Genomic DNA, 22,030 nt, shown 5'->3' with positions numbered 1-22,030 from the left:
TTGGAGCTGGAGAGATGTCTGGAGATCTCTGATCCGGAAGCAATTCAGTACTGTTTTGTGGAAGGTTCAGTCCCTCCCCCAGCTATGGCTGCCTACAGCATGGATGAGTCAGCTTTTTTAGATCGTCTTCTGCATTCCTTAGCCCCTCACAGTCTGTCCCTCTCTCTCTCCTTTCCACTTGGGAAATAAGCTGGTCTTTTCAGCACACCTCGCTCCCTGGTCGCCAGGCAAGTGGCTGTGAGCAGTATTTTCTGCTCTTTTTCCCTGGAGTGAGATCCCCTCTGGGCTCTCAGCCTCACCCCCCCCCTCCATTCCTGTAAGCAGGGTAGATTCAGGCGCTCCCTACCAGGTTTGTTATGGCTTCTTCTTTGCTCCTTGGTTTTTGAGAGCTGTTATTGTAGTCCAGAGTTGGTTTTTCATGCTGATTTTTCCTAAATTGATTTGTATTCCAGTTTGGTGGTGAGAGCTGGGTGTCTGTGTGTCCGCCTACTCCGCTGCCATCTTCCCGGTTTCTGTCATTGACTTTTGATTATTGGGCAGCACCCCTGTGAATGTTCTCCTGTTCAATTGGTAACCTTTCCAATAGACAGTGCTTTACTTGTTTTGTTTGTTTGTTTTTGTATTTTTCTGAAGGTGGAAACGGGGAGGCATTCAGACAGACTCCTACATGCGCTTGACCGGGATCCACCTGGCATGCCCACCAGGGGGTGATGCTCTGCCCATCCAGGGTGTTGCTCTGTTGCAACCAGAGCCATTCTAGCACCTGAGGCAGGCCACAGAGCCATCATCAGCACCTGGGCCAACTTTGTTCCAATGGAGCCTTGGCTGCGTGAGGGGAAGAGAGAGACAGAGAGGAAGGAGAGGTGGAGGGGTGGAGAAGCAGATGGGCGCTTCTCCTGTGTGCCCTGGCTGGGAATCAAACCCGGGACTCCTGCATGCCAGGCTGATGCTCTACCACTGAGCTAACCGGCCAGGGCCGACAGTGCTTTACTTGTGATTCAAACAGTTTCCTAACATCATTTTCATCAATTTCATAAAATTCTGCATCTGTTGCAAGATCTAGAATTGCTCCATATAACCAGATTGCATTGCATTTATAGTTTATTGTGGAGAAATCCTAAATCTGGGAGAGAACAAGAAAGAAAAATGTGATTTGTTGGATGAGAATACAGATTAAGATTAAGCAAGCAGAGATGTATAAGTGAGGACCAAGTTTGAAAATAACATTTTGCCAGTAAATATTTTTATGTTATAAAAAATTTAGCTTTCTGCCTGACCCAGTGGTGGCGCAGTGGATAGAGCGTCAGACTGGGATGCAGAAGACCCAGGTTCAGGACCTCGAGGTCACCAGCTTGAGCGAGGGCTCATCTGGTTTGAGCAAAAGCTCACCAGCTTGAGCCCAAGGTCGCTGTCTCAAGCAAAGGGTTACTCGGTCTGCTGAAGGCCCACGGTCAGGGCACATATGAGAAGGCAATCAATGAACAATTAAGGTGTTGTAATGCGCAACGAAAAACTAATGATTGATGCTTCTCATCTCTCCGTTCCTATGTTTGTCCCTGTCTATCCCTCTCTCTGACTCTCTCTCTGTCTCTGTAAAGAAAAAAAAAATTTTAGCTTTCCAGTGTTACCATAACTATGGAGACTTCGAATAGGAATACTCAGAACATGATAAGGCTTCCAGAGTCAGAAGTTATTAACTTCGGTTCAGAACCCCAAATTTCATTTGACCAACCAGAGAACCAAAGGAATGAATATCCTGGCACATTTGTGACCCGGTGTGTTTGGTAGACCATTTGGGAGCTTTGTCACTGATGATGGAATCTTGAGTCATAATAATCGCAACAGGTTGGGGCACTGAACCCAATCCAACATATAACATTTAACAAGGCTCTGCATTTATTTACAATTAGGACCCAAATTTCATTCTCCTTATCTCCCCAAAAAACAAAACAAACCTAAACTATATATTTGTAGTATAGCAACAGGAAAGTCCTGGCTTCCATGGTTCATGTGAAATAGAGCTGGGGGTTTGAGGTGACCACATGCTCAGTTTGAATCAGCAAGGTGGCACAACTGCTCTAAGACAGAGTCTTGAAATGCCCTTCTGAACAATGACCAGACTGGAAGAAGTGACAGCCTTTTTTGTGTTATACATGGACTCCAGTTACTCATCTGGGATAGCTGTTGGCAGAAGGTTGGGGGATTAAAGAGTTAGGTTGGAGGGGTTGGGAGCAGAACAGACAAACCAGAAGTATCTCTATTGGAGGCCTGTTCAGAAGGTCCAGTGTATTACTCTGGACTTGCTTGTTTGTAAGGAGAGAACCCCAGGTTGGGCAAAAGAGGAATTAACCAAACTATGGGAAGGGCAGGCATACAGCTGGTCCTCAGAGACAACCTGATACCAAGGACTTGAACTTCACAAGGTCACATCCCTTCCTCTCTTTTTGTGTCTTTTTGCATGTGGGTGTCATTCCCTGGTCAGTCATCTCCAAGAAGGAGAATTGCAACCCCCTAAGAGCTGTCACTCTTTCCAGTTCCAGCGCCAGAGAGGAATTAATACTTGCTCTCTCTGGCCTATTTTTTTACACTTGGGTAAGGTGCCTAACTCTAGGCCAGTTAACTGTGGCTAGGGGATTGGAGGATTATGAATGGTCCATGTTGATAGCCTGGGGTGTAAGATTTTATTTGGCATCTTTCATTCAAGATGAGAGTGAGAGATCAAGATTTTTCCCAAAGAGGGACTGTTGTTCTGTTCTTGTCAAACAATGCAAAAGACAACTGCCACATGTGGGGTCTGGAAACATGTCTGTGCCTGAGGAATGGAAGAAACAGAAGAAATAAATAATAGAAGAAATCACAGAATCATAGAATTTTAGGCTAGAGTAGAACTGAGGTTCAGCATTGCCAGGTGACTTGCCCAAGGATGCACAGCTGGTTTGAGATAAAAGGCCAGGCCTCTAACTCTGAATTCAGAATTTCTCCCTCTATACTTTATTGTCTTCCTAAAGGAGAAAATACCAAGGAAAGTCATGATAATTACCTTCAAACATCTGAAGGACTTTTATGGAAATAACAGTGGTATTGTTTGATACTGCTACAAAGGGTTAATTCATGGACAGTGGCAACTGATAAGCAGTATTCTACTAGATTTGTGGAAGAAGTTAACACCTGCAATGGCTTAACAATGAAGAGGCTGCCTCAGGAGGTAGTGGTGAGAGGCCCAGTCATTGGAAGCCTTCAGGTTAAAGCTAGATAAACATCTGCCAACATCAGTAAAGAAAGAATCCCTACAGTCTCTTCCAACTCAGAGGAACTGCAAAGTAAAAACCTGCACATTGTTGTTTTTTACTGTTTCCCTCAACTTCCATGAGCTGTATAATGTTTATGGTGCTAAATGCTGTGCTAACAATTTTATAATGATGATATTATCTAATCTTAACTTATAAGATAAATACTGTTATTATCTCTGTTTTGCCAAGGAGGCACAGAAACAGTAAGATACTTCCCTATTGCTTGTGGGAACTTCAGGTTTGCTCCCAAGCCTCTAATTTTAACCACTGCTTTCAATGGCTTCTCAAAAATTCTTTCTGCTCCCATTTCACAGTGTTCTCAAGATGTGGCCCTCCCAATACCTCCATCAGTTTCGGTGAAGAACCAAATATTTTGAACCTTATATTTTTGTAAATATTCATGTTCTCCATGAATAATTTTGAACCCTATATTTGTTTAAGATTCATGTTCCTGAGCTCTCCTAGTTACTTAAAGAACCAGACTGTCGGCCCTGGCCGGTTGGCTCAGCGGTAGAGCGTCGGCCTGGCGTGTGGGGGACCCGGGTTCGATTCCTGGCCAGGGCACACAGGAGAAGCGCCCATTTGCTTCTCTACCCCCCCCTTCCTCTCTGTCTCTCTCTTCCCCTCCCGCAGCCAAGGCTCCATTGGAGCAAAGATGGCCCGGGTGCTGGGGATGGCTCCTTGGCCTCTGCCCCAGGGGCTAGAGTGGCTCTGGTCGCAGCAGAGCGACGCCCCGGAGGGGCAGAGCATCGCCCCCTGGTGGGCAGAGCGTTGCCCCTGGTGGGCGTGCCGGGTGGATCCCGGTCGGGCGCATGCAGGAGTCTGTCTGACTGTCTCTCCCCGTTTCCAGCTTCAGAAAAATACAAAAAAAAAAAAAAAAAAAAAAAAAAAAAAAGAACCAGACTGTCTGTACGGAGCGGACTAGGCTGTGTATTTTTTCGTAAGTACACTGGTTGATTCTGATAGCACTAAAGTTTCAGAAATGGCCTCATGTTTTAATGAGAAGATTAGAGGGAAGATCAGATCCTAAAAAGCCTCTTATTTATCTAAGAAGCTGAGACTCCTCTGAAAGCCATGGGGAGCCACTGAAGGGCTGAAAGTTGGGGTCAACATGATCAAAATTGATTTTCAGTAAGTTCATTCTGGTGGCTACAATGTGGAAATGACTGGAGACTGGAGATTGGGCAGGAGACCAGTGCACCTTGCAGGGGAGAGGAGATGTGGGCCTGAACTTAACAGAGGCAGTGAGAGTGGAGAGGAAGGGACACGCTGGAGAAATGAAAAGCAAGCAGAACCAGCAGGACTTGGTGCTAAATTGTGGGGTGGAGAAAGAGGACATAGCCTAGTGGGTGAGTCCAGTCCATAAGAATGAAACATGCCTCCAGGGGTACTGGCATGCCTATAGAACTCAGAAAATAAGAGAGCGCTTTTAACAGGGTGGTCAATTGAAAACTTCATGGAAGGAGAAGACACTGAAGTAGGAGTTGGATTTAAGAGGCATTGGTGAGAAGGGGACGTCCCAGGATGAGGGAACTCCACGGGCAAGGCAGAGGGGTAGGAAAGCACAAAATGTGTTTAAATTAGGGCTAAGAAGTGGCTGGGGAGGGACAGTGGGGAAAAAATGATAAAGATCAAGTTGAGTCAGTGGGATAAGGACCTTCATCAGGATAAAAAGCTTTTCACCAATGAGTACTAGACTTAACAGAATGATCACTTGGTAAGTTATATAAATGCCCAATCACTATGTTGTACACCTGACACTAATATATTGTATGCCAACTGTAATTAAAAAATTAAAAAGGCCTGACCAGGCGCTGGCGCAGTGGATAGAGCGTCAGACTGGGATGCAGAGGACCCAGGTTCGAGACCCCGAGGTCGCCAGCTTCAGCGTGGGCTCATCTGGTTTGAGCAAAGCTCACCAGCTTGAACCCAAGGTCGCTGGCTCCAGCAAGGGGTCACTCAGTCTGCTGTAGCACCACGGTCAAGGGACATATGAGAAAGCAATCAATGAGCAACTAAGGTGTCACAACGAAAAACTGATGATTGATGCTTCTCATCTCTCTTCGTTCCTGTCTGTCCCTCTCTCTGACTTTCTCTCTCTGTCCTTGTAAAAAAAAAAAAAAAAAATTCTCTAAAAAAAAAAAAAATTAAAAAGAATGAAGAGATCTGCCCCTCTTATCTCAGAGGACTCTTCGTTGGTTGGGACAATATGACTAAAATGACTTTTGGAGAGATTGTTTCAGCCCAGCAACAGAGCTGACACTAGTTTTTGAGGCAGCCTTTCCCTCAATGTCAGTTGGACATGGAGCTAAATGCATATAGAGAAATGGAACTCATATTGTGCACAGATTTTTCTGATCAAATTTTATAGCAAATTTCCATAGGCTCGTAGTGTACTTTGTTGAGATACCATCAAGTGCTCAGTTCCTCTGACCTATCCTTGCTCTTTGATTCTTATCGCCAAACCCACTTTACTATCAGTGATCATTTACCCTTGAGATCTTCGGTAGTGTGTTTTCACGAGGCCTCATCTCCTCTGTGGTGTGGGTGGGTGTCGGGAATGACGAAGACGCTGCCCTGCGGTGTTGCCTGTTGAATAAACAGTGGAAATCCCAAGGGGAGTTTGGGTAGTGTGGGGTTGATTGTTCGTAAATCTGCAATAGCCTGTTGGAACGTAAACATGGAGAGTGGCGGTCAGGGCATTCAACAGTTCTGGCCAAGCAGCCATGCCTGCTGGGGGGTGGGCAGCCTGAAAGCCATAGGTGCTTTTCTGGATGTTGTGAAACGCTATTATGGCCCTAAGAAGCAGGGGAGAAGCTCTGCCTTTCTTGTCTCTATCCTTGAACCTACTGCCCAAGTCCCTCTTCTTTAGGTTCTAGTATCCATGGTTTCTACCCTTTCCGGAGTCCTGTGGAACTCATTTGCTGGACATCCAGGGGTAATAGGCTTTTATCTAATCATTTTCTGGATTTCGAGTTGGTTCCCCAGCTAAAGTGTAATTCCTCAGGAGGAGGGCCCGTGTGCTGTCATTACATAGAGTCCTCCGTTGTGGCTAGGAACAGTGTGGGTATGCAGAGATTCTGGTAAATGTATAGTTTGCTTGGTTGGCTGTTTGATTGAAGTCTTGGAGCAGATATTATAGTTATTTTTCTACCGAAGCATCTTTATAACAGAGTGATTAAATTACTCTCAGTAGGATCACAGCTATTATCTGTCACAATTGTGCATTGACTGCCTACATCCTGAATTGTTGAGAAAAAAAAAAAAATGCTTTCAGCACACTCATGATCTAAATAAGGAATCAAATGTAGTTTCATATTTACTTCAGGTGATCCTGCTCACCTTCCATTAATATTTATTTATTAAACACCCACTCAGTGGATTTAGTGAGGACTTGGTGCTCTCTGTAGAAGACAAAGGCCCAGCACTCAGGAATCCTCGTGAGCTAAGCTGGCACGTGGGTATCATCTGTTAATGGCCAGTTTCAGCATCTGGGACTTACCACCCACTGGGGAGATGGAGGTATGTTTCAGCCTTGCCATTTCCCCCAGTGCCTACCCTGTGTTGTCAGAACTAGTTCCCTATGTTGCACCAGATCAGCACTTCAGCACAGAAAAGAAAGTCAAGAGGGACCCCGGATACAAAGGAAATCAGCTGGCCAAGGCAGGAAGTCTTAAGATTTGGAGTCAAGTGGGCCAAGGTTCTAGTCTGGCCTTGGTAACCAGGTCTGGGTTTGGGGACCAGACAAGGTGGAATGCCCCCATCACGGGCTGTCAGGAGGTGCAGTTGACTCCGGCCGCACCAGGCTTGTCCCTACTGTTTTGACAGCGTCTGTCTGCTGGGCTTGCTCACCCCTTTCTGTTCTCATGGCTACTGGTTCAGTATTAAGCCCTGATCGTTTCTTGTCACAGAAACTATCTTCCATTTTTATGGTAATCTTTTACTTTTTTAAGTTTTAGAAATCCCTTAAAATTATAAATTTAATACGTGCTTGTTATAAAATTATTTTTGACCATCAGAAGTCTGTAGAGGAAAGAGGAAAAATATTCATCCGCTTCCCCAATCTCCATTCTCTTCCGGAGAGGTTAACCACTGTAGACAGTTTAGTGTGCATCTTTTACAACCATTTTAATGAATTTATAAAATATACACACAGGTATTTTTCAGTATAAATAGAGCCATTGTGTACATATTATTCTGAAAGTTGACTTTTTTTGATTAACTCATCCTTTTCACATGTGGAAATTTTTTTTTTTTTTGTAGATTATTCTGTACCTTTTATCATGTAGCTAGCTTTCTATTTGAGCTCATTGACACCTGTCTTCTGATTGGTCTTCTTGTTTCCATCTCATACCTCTCCAGCCCTTCTTCCACCAAACTACCAGCATGAGTCTCCTAAAACCCCAATGGGGAACCACTGAATGTAGGATAAAGTCCATATTCCTTAATGGGACAGTCAAAGCTCTCAACCATCTGGGCCCTGCTGACTTCTGCAATTTTATTGGAGATTTTTTTTTTTTTTTAGCAGCAAAAGCTTTCTGTCCTCTGAACAATACCTATGTATATTGTTAATACCTGTTAATACCAATATATTAACAGGTGCACACGTTGCTCCTGGGGGTCGTGTGTGCCCATGTGGAGCTCAGGCACCCTTCCTTGTTACCTAACCCATTCTTCATCTTGTATTTTCTGCCTTATGGTAAGTTTGGCCTTCTTGAGATCAGCCTCAAAGTCACAGATAATAACAAACTTTCTCAATTTCTCTGTATTCATTATGGGCCTGTAACCTAACACTAAAAAAAAAAAAAGCCATTGGAAGCTTTTTGCTAACCTTCTTTCCTAGAGGAACATGAATTTCAGAAGTTTTTGTTGACATGTCCTGAACAATTCTAATTTGTCCTTTCTCGGACATGGAAGTTTGGAGAGCTCGTTCTTGTCACTTTTCTGTCCTTTTTCATGGTGAACATGTTAAGTATTCTCCCATTGTTGACCCTTTCGCTTTGCTCTGGAGTTATTATGTTTAGATCTCATGACTCAAAGACAGTGAGGTCCTTGAGAACTGAAGCCAGAAGACCAGTTAGAGGACAGCTGTGTGTGAGCTAGGATAGAAAGCAAGCTGCAAAACAAAGCATAGCCAGCTGGATTGCTCGTGTATCTAGTTCACTGCCTGGTACATAGTAAATGCTCACTAAACTCTTCATCCCTGGAATGAGTGTTAGGTATAACAAGTCTTTCTGCGATGAGGGGAGGAAATGTAGTTATTCCCATTGCAGGAGGGACAAGGCCCATCATTTGTTGTCAATTTAGCTTTGGAAGTGGTATCAGGGACCAGAGGTAGGTGAGGATGGTCAGCATCCTTTCTTGCTGACCTACAACCTGTCTGCCTCTACCCTGACCTTCCTGGACCCGAACAAAGTTGGGAGACTTGGAAGGGGTGCTCTCTCTTTTCTTAATTTCCACCAGTGAATTAAGACTTTGATGCCCACTGGAATGACCACCCCTAGACCATGCTTGGATCATTTGGGATTCTATATTAGTCATCTAAGTCAGAAACTGAAAAAATCAATACATAAATAACTTGCAAGCTAAATTTTGTGGCTTTTGTGGATATATTTATTTATGTTTTCAAAAGCAATAAGTCTACAGCCCTAAGATACTAAAAATGACATTCTATGCTTCCTTTGACCACAAAAACCACACATCTGTACCATTACCAGAAAGCTGTGTTCAGGAGATTTGTAATCTTCCTACTGATCTTTAAAAAAGCAAGAACAAACAAAAAGCCCAGAACTCTACTTCTGGTTGCATGCATTTATTGGTGAGACCTTCATCTCTTATAAAAGGGCTTGAACCTTATCCTCAGCTTGTCCTGTTAATTGGCAACATGTCATACTTCTCAGAGGGTGTTACCTCAAACGTTCTGATCTCTAATTTCTGTGAAAATATTTAAGTTTTCTATTTTTTATGCTTTTGGTGCATTTTTTTCTAATACGGAATTTGTTTGGTTGGCTCTTATCTTTTTTAGACATTTGGAAGTTACCTAGTCTGCCCTAAATTCTGCTGGTTGTGCCTCAAAAGTTTTTCTTAAGATTACCGACACAGGTTCACTGGTCTTTGAATGCATTGAGATTTTCTTTTTGATTATTGTCACACACTCTCCCAAGTAACTCAGTGGCATTTCCCCTCCAGCATGGCCAGGCCCCCTCTCCTATGGTCTGGAATAGTGCGACATATTGTGGAGTGCAGCTTGCCTGCTCTCAGATCAGAGTTTGTTGATGGATCAAGGCATCTGTTTTTACTGAGCTGGGATTTGGCTTAGCAGTGGTCTCACTCAGGGTTCTAGGCATCCACCCCATTCCTCTGGTGCTGGCACGTGACATGAAAACAGTATCCCCTTCCTGGTCTAGCACTTCCCTACATATGTTATTTCACTTAATATGTAAGATTTCTCACTTGTAGGCATATAAGATATTTTGACAAGTACATATTTGGAAATACATTTAGCCCTCCACCCCATCCTTGTCTACTAGCTATGTCAGTGGTCTTGAATGGAAAAGAATGACTGAAAACTTTAAAGAGCTATTTTTTTTACTGCTTTTCACAACACCTGATAGTTAGGAGCCTTTGGGGGAGTCTTCTTTATCATTTGGGGTAGAATTCAGCCATGATTCCTAAGAGTCAGATTTGTACTGGGAGCAATTCAGGGCATTTTCCAAAATCTCAAAGTGAATGTCCTCTAGTGAGGTCTGTTAGGTCTTAGTGATAAAGGCAAACTGTTAGCCATTAATCTAGTTTCTGGTGTTCAGCCTGGGGTCATGGGCACAGCCATTGGAAGGGTTTCATTTCCTATACATGCAAACACAAACTTGAGTGTTCATTCAGCGGAAATGCATTAAGATTTCTCTGACGTTAAGGTATAGAACATCTGCCATGCTATGGAATTAGAAAAGTGAAGATCTAGCATAGCTCTTAGGGGCCTTGCTGGGTGGGTCCCAGCTGGGGCACATGTGGGAGTCTGTCTCTCTGCCTCCCCTCCTCTCACTGAATTAAAAAAAAAGGAAAAAAGAAAAATGAAGATCTTGAGGGCTTGGACAAAGTCTCCTTCATCATTATGAGTTGCAGCTCTTAGCTTATAGTAGCATCTAGCGCTCAATAAACATTTGACAAATGTATAAATGAATGATCAGAGTATTTCTACATTATTATTTGGCTCTAAATAAACAAAATCAAATTATTTGGCTTATGGGAAATGACATGACTTTATTTCATTTTCTCAATTTCTTTATTTCTTTTTTTTTTTTTTTTACAGAGACAGAGAGAGAGAGAGAGTCAGAGAGAGGGACAGACAGACAGGAATGGAGAGAGATGAGAAGCATCAATCATCAGTTTTTTGTTGTGACACCTTAGTTGCTCATTGATTGCTTTCTCATATGTGCCTTGACTGTGGGCCTTCAGCAGACCAAGTAACCCCTTGCTCGAGCCAGTGACCTTGGGTCCAAGCTGGTGAGCTTTGCTCAAACCAGATGAGCTGGCCCTGGCTGGCTGGCTCAGTGATAGAGCGTCGGCTTGGTGTGCAGGAGTCCCGGGTTCGATTCCCGGCCAGGGCACACAGGAAAAGCGCCCATCTGCTTCTCCACCCCTCCCCCTTTCCTTCCTCTCTGTCTCTCTCTTCCCCTCCTGCAGCCAAGGCTCCATTGGAGCAAAGTTTGCCCGGGCGCTGAGGATGGCTCTGTGACCTCTGCCTCAGGCACTAGAATGGCTCTGATTGCAGCAGAGCGACACCCCAAGATGGGCAGAGCATCGCCCCCTGGTGGGCATGCTGGGTGGATCCCGGTCGGGTGCATGCAGGAGTCTGTCTGACTGCCTCCCCATTTCTGGTTTCAGAAAAAACAACAACAACAACAACAACAAAAACCAAATGAGCCTGCGCTCAAATTGGCGACCTCGAGGTCTTAAACCTGGGTCCTCCGCATCCCAGTCCAATGCTCCATCCACTGCACCACTGCCTGGTCAGGCGATTTCTTTCTTTTTAAAAAAATATTTTACTTATTAATTTTACAGAGAGAGGAGATGGGGGGGGCAGGGACGAGAAGTAGTTGCTTCACTCTATCTGTTCATTGGTTGCTTCTTGACTGAGCAAGCCCAGGGTTTCGAACCAGTGTCAGCACTCTATCTACTGTGCCACCACAGGCCAGGCTCATTTTCTCAATTTTTAGAACAGCTGAATTGCCCAATTTCTGGCACAGTAGCAAGGGTTTGAGATCTATAGGAGTAATGAGATGGGTGCATGTGTTCTTTCTGAAATTAGAATTTTCTGCCTAGCTCGGGGTCATTATTATTGGGGCACCCTTCAAGAGATGGTTGTTAGGAGCAAAGCCTTGTTTTGATTTCAACTATTTCCAACACAGAGGCCAGTCCTTGAGACTTTAGCACCAGCGGAGGGAGAAAGTATATGGTGCTAAGTGTCTAGAAATCACTTCAAATGTCTGTTTTTTTTTAGAACCTTGTTACATTCTGTTTAAATGTACTTTTTCAAAATAGATTTTTAATCATTATCTTCTGAATAGCTTAGATTTTCAACTGAAGAGAAAAGCAGCTCTTTAAAAAATGTAGATTGTCAGAGGGGAAGAAGTATCTAATTCTGTATGATGGTTGCTATGGCAATGATTGAATGTAAATTTAAGTTTATATAAAACCCTGCTAAGGGTTTAATTAGAGGCCAGAGGCAAGACTTGGTGTCAGTTGGTAAAGTAGCTAAAAAGCATCTATTAATGAGGAAACAGAAAAGGGTGAGGTCACACAGCGCTCTTCCCATCCAGGTGTTATGCCATCACGGACTAATCTCATAATGGTGCCCAAAGCAATACAAATCAGAACGGAATGAAAAATGGTGCTTCTCTTTTCTTTGAGAATTTTTTTCTTTAAGGAAATTGAGGAGGAGGCAGGTCTTGCAGGGTGAACCCTCATGTGCCAGTATCATTGGTTTTAAGTAGGGAGTTGGTATCAGAAAGGGGGCTTTGAGCATGTGATGTAGAGCCGTGCTGAGTGATTCTTTCATACCCTCCGAACATGATTTCCTATCTTTTGAGTGTTTTCTCAAACTACTAGCAAGAGGGAAAACCCAACCAACCAACCCTGGCAGAGGGATTACCCTAAAGCTTCAGGCACTGGGATTGTAAATCCACCTAGAGATCAGGCTTTTTGCCTCTTAGATTAAGCAATTTAATCTAAGAAGGAACAGTTAAAGATTAGTGAGTAACTGAGCTAACTCCAAACGGTGTTTGTTTATCTAATTTTATTTTATTTATTTTATTTTATTTTATTTTTTTCATTTTTCTGAAGCTGGAAACAGGGAGAGACAGTCAGACAGACTCCCGCATGCGCCCGACCGGGATCCACCCGGCATGCCCACCATGGGGCGAAGCTCTGCCCACCAGGGGGCGAAGCTCTGCCCATCCTGGGCGTCGCCATGTTGCGACCAGAGCCACTCTAGCGCCTGAGGCAGAGGCCACAGAGCCATCCCCAGCGCCCGGGCCATCTTTGCTCCAATGGAGCCTTGGCTGCAGGAGGGGAAGAGAGAGACAGAGAGGAAAGCGCGGCGGAGGGGTGGAAAAGCAAATGTGCGCTTCTCCTGTGAGCCCTGGCCGGGCCGGTGTTTGTTTATCTAAATCCAACTCTTTAGTGCTACCTACTTAATTCTTTAGTATTTATATGTAGTTTCTCTACAAGTCCCATATATTTATTTGTTATTTATATTTGTGTGTGTATATTTTTAAAAGAGGTTAGCATACCAATTGCTTTCCGTTCATCATGTCTAAAGAAACATGAGTCTTCGAGTCCAGGCAAAATGCCAATTCATCACTGCCCACGTGGCTAATTGCATTACTACCAAAGTAATGAAGACAGGCATAGTCAATCTATGCTATGAACATTCAGGATAATTATCAGTGTCTCAATTTCAGTTGCTGCTACCCATGTCCTAAGTGAAATAGGGAAGTAATGGAATTGGGTAACCTCCTAGCTCCTTACTTAAAAATTTAAGAAAAAATTATTGATTTTTGGAGAGAGTAGGGAGAGACAGAAACATTGATCTGTTCCTGCAAGTGACCTGATTGGGGATCAAACCCACAACCTTCACATTTCGGGACAATGTCCTAACCAACTGAGCTATCAGGCCAGGGCGATAACCTTTTAGCTCTTAAAAAAAATTTTTTTTTTAATTTGTTGCTTCTATATAGAGAGAGGAAGGGAGCAAGAAAAACATAGATTTGTTGTTCCACTTATTTATACATTTATTTGTTGATTCTTATACGTGCCCTGACCAGGATTCAAACCCACAACCTTGGGTGTATTGGGAAGATGTTCTAACCAGTGAGCTCTCTGGCCAGGACACTTTTAGCTTTCTTTCTTTCAGCCTCTTTCATTATGACTCACTACTCAGCAGCCCCCTGATTCAGCACCTTCATGTCCAAAGTCACCCACTCTGACTGTGGAAACCCCTGATAGAGCTCGCTTTTTGCTCAACTACCAATGCCACAGTTCTTCAACATTTTCCCAAATTTAGTCAAAATCCTCTTACCAGAGAGGCTGATCTCAGTGTAACACAAGAAAGTAATTGGATTAATGGTTGTTCGCTAATGGTCATCCTTAAAGGATTGTCCAGTGGAGTGCCAGATACCCTGGTCTCAGATGGTCTCATATTTCCTGTTCAGTTTTTCTCTGACTTTGAGGCAAATACAAAAGTCAGATTTCAAATTTGGGCTGAATTATGTTCAAACTTCCCCCCCATTCATATGTTGAAATCCTAATCCTGGGTACCTCAGAATTTGTGTTTGAAGATAGGTCTTTTTTTTTGTATCTTTCCGAAGCTGGAAACGGGGAGGCAGTCAGACAGACTCCTGCATGTGCCCGACCAGGATCCACCCAGCACACCCATCTGGGGTGTCGCTCTGTCATGACCAGAGCCACTCTAGCACCTGGGGCAGAGGCCAAGGAGCCATCCCCAGCGCCCGGACCATCTTTTGCTCCAGTGGAGCCTCCGCTGCGGGAGGGGAAGAGAGAGACAGAGAGGAGGGAGGGGTGGAGAAGCAGATGGGCGCCTCTCCTATGTGCCCTGGCCAGGAATCGAACCCGGGACTTCCACATGCCAGGCCGACGCTCTACCACTGAGCCAACCGGCCAGGGCCTGAAGATAGGTCTTTTAAGAGGTAACTGAGCTTAAAGTGATATTATTAGAGTAAGCCCTAATCCAGTATGACTGGTGACCTTATAAGAAGAGCTTAGGACCTAGATATGTGTGAGCATAGAGAAAAGGCCTTTTGAAGACATAGCAAGAAGGCAGCCAGCCATCTGCAAGCCAAAGAAAGAGGCCTTAAAAGAAACCAAACTTGCTAACATCTTGATCTTGGACTTCTAGCCTCTAGAACGATGATAAAATAGATTTCTGTTGTTTAAGCCAACCAGTCTGTGATATTTTTTTGTGGCAGCCCTTGCAGACTAATACAAATTTACTGACATAACATTTGTAGGTGGCTAGATAGTTATTACAGAGTGGTAGAAGAATTATTCAGGATTATCTTGATCTAGTTCAGTTTGGATGATCTGCTCGTAGCAATTCAACTAGCACAGCATGGCAGAATGCCCATGGTATTAACTTGTGAAAATGAACTGCAGGTTATAGATGACTGCTTGATTAATACGGAACCAACAGTACAACGTTGCCACTGAAAGCTATTACAATATTAAGCTACATTAATAAAAATATAGCTCTCCAGTCTTGGAATATTTTAATTTCATTGCATTCTGTCAAAGATGATGTTTCATTCTTCCAGGTACCACCTTTTTAGGGGGAAACTGACCAATTAGGCTATGTCCATTAAAGGACAACCAGGGAGTTTGGAAACATGTTGTCTGAGCCATCCTATGGAAAAAGTTGTGTCTGTGTCCTGAGTTGTGGGGTTAGAGAGAACTGTGTTTGAGATGGAGATTTCTGGGAGGCAGGTGTGCTGAACCTTCTGGTGGAAGTTCCTACATTCTTTCCACCCTGGATGGTGAATGGAGTCAATAAATGTATGTGCTTCTGGTGATGGTTATTGTGCATGTGACATAAGTTGGAACAGTCAGAGTGAAGGGAAGAGTTTATTTATTTATTTATTTTTCTTTTTGCATTTTTCTGAAGCTGGAAACAGGGAGAGACAGTCAGACAGACTCCCACATGCGCCCGACCGGGATCCACCCGGCACGCCCACCATGGGGCGACGCTCTGCCCACCAGGGGGTGATGCTCTGCCCATCCTGGGTGTCGTCATGTTGCAACCAGAGCCACTCCAGCGCCTGGGGCAGAGGCCACAGAGCCATCCCAAGCGCCCGGGCCATCTTTGCTCCAATGGAGCCTCAGCTGCGGAAGGGGAAGAGAGAGACAGAGAGGAAGGCGCGGCGGAGGAGTGGAGAAGCAAATGGGCGCTTCTCCTGTGTGCCCTGGCCGGGAATCGAACCCGGGTCCTCCGCACGCTAGGCCGACGCTCTACCGCTGAGCCAACCGGCCAGGGCCGAAGGGAAGAGTTTAGATTCTGTGCTTGGGAGATATTTTTTCTTTTTCCTCGGGGCCTTGTTGTATCTAAAGTGAACCTACAGATTGCTACTACCAATCTGAGAATGAAACTCACGCTGAAGATGATAGAATAGAGCGGCGATTTTCAATCTTTTTCATGCCACAGCACACACAAGCAATTTGCTAACATTTTGTAGCACACAGATCTGACAAAAAACATGTATAATTTTGATTGATTTACAAAAAAATTTATAATATATAGTAATTACCTACCGTTTTTGTTACAAAGTGACTTTTAAAAAAAAAATCAGGTGCCTTTACTTGTATATTGGAATTTCAAGTATCAAAAATTAACCAATCAGACACAATCTTATTATGTGACATGACCAATAAGATGCAACTCTATTATATGACCTATCTATTTATGATTCAAGACAGGGCATTCACAATGGAGGGAAACTGTTGTGTTGGCTGTTGTCATTTCTTTTATTTGACAATGTGTAAAGGAAAAGAGATCAGTGCCCCTGACTAGTCAGGTAGTATGTGTTTTAAAAATTCTTGCAGCCTGACCAGGCGGTGGCTCAGTGGATAGAGCGTCGGACTGGGATGCGGAAGACCCAGGTTCGAGACCCCAAGGTCACCAGCTTGAGCGCGGGCTCATCTGGCTTGAGCAAAAAACTCACTAGCTTGGACCCAAGGGCGCTGGCTCGAGCAAGGGGTCACTCAGTCTGCTGAAGGCCCATGGTCAAGGCACATATGAGAAAGCAATCAATGAACAACTAAGATGTTGCAACAAGAAACTGATGATTGATGCTTCTCATCTCTCTCCGTTCCTGTCTGTCCCTATCTCTCTCTCTCTCTATCCCTCTCTCTGACTCTCTCTCTCTCTCTCTCTATCCCTCTCTCTGACTCTCTCTCTCTCTCTCTCTGTCCCTGTTAAAAATAAATAAATAAATATAAATAAATAAATAAATAAAAATTCTTGCAGCATACCAGTTGAAAGTTGCTGGAATAGAGAAATGGAAAGAACCTGGGACCTTGATGATGTCATTAACCCCTAATTTTAGCCAACCCCCAAATCTACCCAATTACAGTACTTGTACTTTCTGTTCTGAGACATAAATGTCCTTATTGTTTAAGGCATTTTAAGTGCGGATTTTCTTTCCGTGCAGAAGAACCATTTTAACAGATCCTACAGGGTTGAACTAAACATAAAGATGAATTTTTACAGATAATTCCAAATGCCCATTAGTGGCCTAGATCCTTTCAAGAAGGGAGATTTAGTTACTATAAGTGTTCAAATAGAGGTTGACTATGATTTTAAAAAGTCCTTTATTAAGTGGAACTTTGCTCTAAATGATTTGTAAGTGTCTTTCAAGCCCTGAGGATCTAACATTCAAAAATAATTGCTTCTAAGGTGTGAGTGATCATGAAGCTGAACCTTTCCCCAGGACATTTGCATTATCCCCGTGTGATAACTCAGCTGAAGCTTTTATTAGTCGAATGTGGAGGTGGGGGAGATTTCTGTGCATGAGAGCCTTCCAGGTGCTCTTTGCCCACTTCACAACAGTGAGCCACTCTCCTCTTCCCCTACAGGGGTCTGTGTCCTTTGGAAGGTTGCCGAACCCTGACCAAAGGGGAAATCAACCATACCACCCTGACCAAAGGGGAAATCAACCACACTGTGACAGTGGATTTGCAAAACACAACATACAAAGGGGCTGAATATCACGGAAAAGTGCCAGCAAGCAGGGTTCTGGGGACTGTGGGTGTTGGTGGGAGGGGCACAGAGGCTGAGGGAGTGGCAGGCAGGTAGACACAAGGTTGCAAGGATGACAGCGAAGCAGTTTCTAACCTGTCTGAATTCATGCTCCCTTTTGACAACGTCCCTTTCTGTGGTTCATGTTATAAAAATAATAGCTTTACATTTTTTTTTAAATACAAAGTTATATCAGAATATTGACTAAGCTTTAAAAGCTACACCATTTCTCCACTATAATTCTTCACTCTGGCAGGACATTGGCAAACATTCCCACCTCCCTGCTGAGAAGATTTGAATCAGTGGAATAGATTTTTTTTTTTTTAATTCTGATCCCAATGTTGATTAGGTTTCTGGTGATTCCTGTAATTAATATAAAATAAGAAGGAAGGTAATATTTTGCGCCCCTGCTCTGGACGCTGAACCAGAAAGTGGGCTCTCATGCTGCGTCTCTCGTACTATACACACAACCACGCTGGGCTTGTGTGGAGAAATGTTTGCAGAAGGTCAGTGAACTCCATTTTTGTGTTTAGTGGGGTGTCGTCGCTCACAGAGTGGCGAGGCTGGACAGGACCTCCAAAATCAAATTGTATTAACACAGAAGAGGACAACTGGGAACACAGAAGTGACTCACAGGGGGTCAAGTGTTTAACGGACTGTTGGCTTGAGAAGGTGGTAGTGTGGGAATGCTTAGATTTCACTTCAGGATATCATTTTTTTTAAAAATAATTTGGATTTGCACGGAAACAACATCTGATTGATTTTTTTTTTAATTAGTGAGAAGGATAAATGCAAATAAGAGGCAGAGGTGGTGTCAGGAGTCTGCTTACTTGTAAATATCTTTTTGTGTCAACGGGGCAGAACTTGAGCAGCATCTGTCTCTGGAGATGGGACTTTCCGTCCCGGACACTGGGAACGTCGGGTGTCGAGCTGGCCCAGCGCCTCTCTAGCTCTGGCTGGGAGGACTGGCAGGGAAAACAAGCCACGGTCGGAGGCGGGCTCAGTGCTTCTGTTGGAGGCCAACGAGCAAGTGGCCAACCTGTTTCTGCTTTGTGGCTTTGTTTCCACTTCAGAGAGTGACCTTTTCATCTCTCAGATGGGAAGGTGCAGTTCAGCTTGGCTGACAGGGTTCGGCCAGTTCTGCTTTCCAACCTCAGGTTGAAACAAAGCAGCTCGAGGGCTGGAGTGCAGTGCCAACACGGAAACTTCAAGTTCCCTGGAAAAGTCCCTGCAAAGTGGAGAATAGCATTCTGCAAGTGCAGTTTGATCAGTTTTCTTAAGCTGTTAATTATTAAACAAAATCAATATTTTTTTTTAGTTTAAATTTCACTCTTCTCAGTTAGAAAAACTGAAGGTCACGTCTTCAAAGACAAAGACAACCCCCCTACCCCTAGAAATCCCACTGTGTGTTTTGGCGACTCCCTGGGAAGCGGGTGTTGCAGAAATGGCCGCTGAGGTGATGGAGGAAGAGGCAGCAGTGTGGTTTCCAGGGTGTCTGGGAGCCCCTTTCCTTCCCTGTAGGCTCTTAGTTGTTGCTGCCACCCAGGCACAGGGTCAGCCATGCTGGAAGAGGCCCGAGCCAGCTGACCTGATGCCATGAAAGCTGTTACTGCCCCAGGTCATAGCCAGGCTAACAAGGGGACAGCTCTGTGACTCCAGTCAGATATAGCTGTCAGAAGCCAGTAACCACCAGGCGGTGGCTACTAATAGGACGTAGCACAAGATTTAAAAAAAACTTAAAAAAAAAATTTTTTTTTAAAAAGGCCTGACCTGTGGTGGCGCAGTGGATAAAGCGTTGACCTGGAAATGCTGAGGTCACTGGTTCGAAACCCTGGGCTTGCCTGGTCAAGGCACACATGGGAGTTGATGCTTCCAGCTCCTCCCCCCTTCTCTCTCTCTCTCTCTCCTCTCTAAAATGAATAAAATTTAAAAAAATTAAAAAAAACTTTAAGGTCACAGAGACAAAACCAAGCAGAATTCCGAAACAGGTGTTCTGAACATGCGCGGGGCAGAGCTGGGAGCCAGTGGGGGTCTTCCTCCTGGAAGAGGGTTTCCTGACGGCGCTGCGGGGAATTAGACCACAGCCAGCACAGGCTGGGGACACTGTGGACACCACCGAGCGGGAGAAAGGGGCGAGGTTCATGCCTGTGGACGGATTCGGACACTAGCAACCCGCCTCGGTCTCCCCTCCAGGAAACAACCGAACTCGGAAAGCCCCGGTGACCTTTTCTTTGTAGACAAACTGGTTTGGTTGTTTGAATTGTGATATTGCCAAAGCGTGGTTCTAGGCTTATGTTCCATGCCCTGGGGGTAGATTTATAAAATTCCAATACTCGTGTCCAACAGCGGGGATTGATCTCATGTCCTATTTGCTGATAGAAGTACTTCATTATTAATAATAATGAGGGTCAGGGGTACAGCAACTGCCTTTTATGGAACATTTACTATGTGTTAGAGTGTTTGACAATAACAATTTTGAGAGGTTGGAATTATGATTTCCATTTCACAAATAAGGAAAATGAGGCTTTGAGAGACTGAGTATCTTGCCTAAGGTAACCAGTTAGTAACCTGAGGTCCAACCTACACTGTGCCCCAAATCCCATGCTGTTAAGGACTACCCTTTATGCAGCAGCGATGAGAATGCACCTAGCAGACCTCTAGCTGCTAGAAGTGGACTTGACCATGGGCCCCAGGGCTGTGCTCTGAAACCATCATTGTATTTGACCAAGACCATGCTTCTCACAGGCTGCTCCCATCCAATGACAGTGATTGAGCACAGCAGGGACACTATAGCAGGCCAGCTCCTGGAAGACAGGAGTTTCCCCATGGTCAGCTTCAGCTCGAGGATTCCCTGGCCGACATGCAGAACTTTCCTTAGACAGCTCAATGGTCTAGATCAGGGGTCTCAAACTCAACTCAGCATGTGGGCCACAGAGCAAGATCACAGCCGTTCAGCGGGCCACACTAGGTCTACAAAAGGCAACTGTTACGCAACACTTGTCTCACTGCAGTTGAAAACAAAAAAAAATCAGTACAACAAGCACAATCGTACATGCAGTTTACTCGGTGTCACAAAACGACCAGAAACTGTAGTTTGCATCACAACTGCTGTTAACTAAGCTAATATCTAGCTAGGATGCTAGAGAAATGAAAAATACAAGTAGGCCCCTAGGCTTACTTAACTTTATCCAAAATATTTTGAACTTCGTGGATTAGTCTGCGGGCCGCACAAAATTGTTCGGCGGGCCGCGAGTTTGAGACCCCTGGTCTAGATCCTTCCACCCATCCTTCCTTCCCCCTCTTCTTCATCTGGGCCCAGACTATCTGATGGGTCTCCCAGCCTCCCTCCCCATTTTCTGCCTCAGGCATTTTCCCTAGTAAAATCCTTGCATGTTTAATCCCATTTTAGCATTTGCTTCTTTGAAGACCTGGACTAACACGGTGAACCCTGGTGAATTTTTAGGGCAGCTGCGTTCAGCCTGCTAGCATGAATTGGGAAGGTACTTTCCTGTTTGTCTCCAGATTCCACACCAAATGCCTCAAGGCATGAAGACTTGCTGTGCTTCTCCTGGGTTGCACTTTCTCTTGTTAGTCACTTAGGTGCTTGGTCTTATCTCATCCATCCATTCATCTATTCATGCAAGAGACATTTATTGACGGCTCACTATGTTCTTGCCTCTGGGGATCCAAGGATGAATGTCAGAGAATCTGCCCTCAGGGAAATCACTGTCTGCTGGAAGAACAGTTTGGTCAACAGATAAACAACACGATTACTAATGACTCTTCAGTGCTTCCTCTTCTGCCCCGTGCTCTTTCACACATTCTATATGAATCAACTCATTTTATGCTTACAACTATTGTATGAGGTAGATGGTATTATTATCTCCATTGGTGCAAGGGGAAACTGAGACACTGGTAAGTGGCAGACAGAAAGTGGCAGAGCTGGGGTTTGAATGCAGGCAGAGCGCTTGAGCTTACTGCTCTGCTATTCTGCCCCTTGCCACGCTGCCTGTCCTAGGCGAGTGTGATAATGCCCAGGGAGTGCAGGATTCCACTGCAACAGAAACTCTGAGCCCAAAGCAGCTCAGATCCCACTTTAAAAATCCTCACTGACCACAGTCTCACTGGGTCGTCTGCTGGGTACAGAATGCCTGTTATATTGTGGACAATCACAGCTCGCTGCTCCTACATGGAGGTGGCTGGATCTCAGCTGTTTCCTGTCTCCTCGACTACCTGGAACATCCCCGGGCCACCTGACACTCTCTTCCTGGACCACATTTGATTGTCATTGTCCAGCTCTGGACTACCCGATGCAGAGGTACGCCTCTGCCCCTTTCTCGCAGAGAATCATTTCGTCAGAACTCTCCATTTGGTAAATAAATAATAAAAATAACAAATACTTAACTTCGTCTAATACTTCCCAGTTTGCAAA

At 44.5% G+C, this 22,030-nt stretch overlaps 1 protein-coding gene across 1 annotated transcript in view; it reads left to right on the top strand.

Moving 5' to 3' along the window:
* PIK3AP1 (phosphoinositide-3-kinase adaptor protein 1) overlaps positions 1-22,030 on the top strand; it is a 124,388-nt gene that overhangs the window by 29,957 nt on the left and 72,401 nt on the right. The window lies entirely within an intron of this gene.

The sequence above is a fragment of the Saccopteryx bilineata genome, chromosome 7, assembly GCF_036850765.1.
Source record: "Saccopteryx bilineata isolate mSacBil1 chromosome 7, mSacBil1_pri_phased_curated, whole genome shotgun sequence".
Taxonomy (NCBI): Eukaryota; Metazoa; Chordata; class Mammalia; order Chiroptera; family Emballonuridae; genus Saccopteryx; species Saccopteryx bilineata.
Note: the sequence above shows the minus strand (reverse complement) of the source record. Positions and strands in the feature narration are given on the sequence as shown.